Consider the following 936-nt stretch of genomic DNA (forward strand, 5'->3'; position numbering starts at 1 on the left):
ATGTAATTTTTGCATATAACATACAGAATGTATATATATACAAAAAATATACAAATTATTTATACATTTTTCGGCTATTATTTTTACAGCGGCTATACAGTGTCATTTTTCCTATTAAATATTATATTCATTCTCTTCATAATGTTTGTATGTGGTTATAATTTTAATCCATTAGCTTACCATATCATAAACACAATTGATGAATTCTTTTTTGGTCAAAACAATTGATGAATTCTGTTGGCACTAGTTATCCATCAGATTTTAAGTAGCATACTTTTGAATGAAAATGATTCCTGAACTGCAATTTGAAGAATCAGCTCATTGTGGTTCACTCCATATTGATTTTATATGCTATTATGAACATCAAAATACTTTTTATGCATTGGATTTCAGACACATTCATGTCTGGCTTAATATATACAGACAGAAATATGCAGACAGAAAATCCCAATGCCCCTACAGACGGTCCACCTATGTAACTAGAATTTTGGAACAAACATTTACAATAGGGTTCAAGAGGAGCATTAAACTGATAATGGTGGCTTTCTCCTAACTGTCAAGGGCTGTTACATTTTTACTAATCGATGTAATGCATTCCACAGGGGTGCCGCTCTTTCTCGGACCCTGCGGAATGCTTTGTAAGCCGAGCAAAATGCATTCTACCGGAAGTTGATATTGTTAATCCACTGTAAAAGTGTGTGATAAGAAAGATGGAGATGGTAAAGGGTGTGTTTGGTACGAAGGAAAACATTTTCTCCAATTTTCCTATGTTTGGTTGACTTAAATATTTTGGAAAACATTTTCCTTATGAACTTATTTTCCTTCAAATGGAGGAAAATGTTTTCCTTATCAAGGGTCCCACCCTCACCAACACACCCCACCTCCTCTCCAAAAAAGGTTTTTTTTCAATTTTAATGTTTCCGTTACCACCCACTC

This window comes from Nicotiana attenuata, unplaced genomic scaffold (assembly GCF_001879085.1).
Source record: "Nicotiana attenuata strain UT unplaced genomic scaffold, NIATTr2, whole genome shotgun sequence".
NCBI lineage: Eukaryota > Viridiplantae > Streptophyta > Magnoliopsida > Solanales > Solanaceae > Nicotiana > Nicotiana attenuata.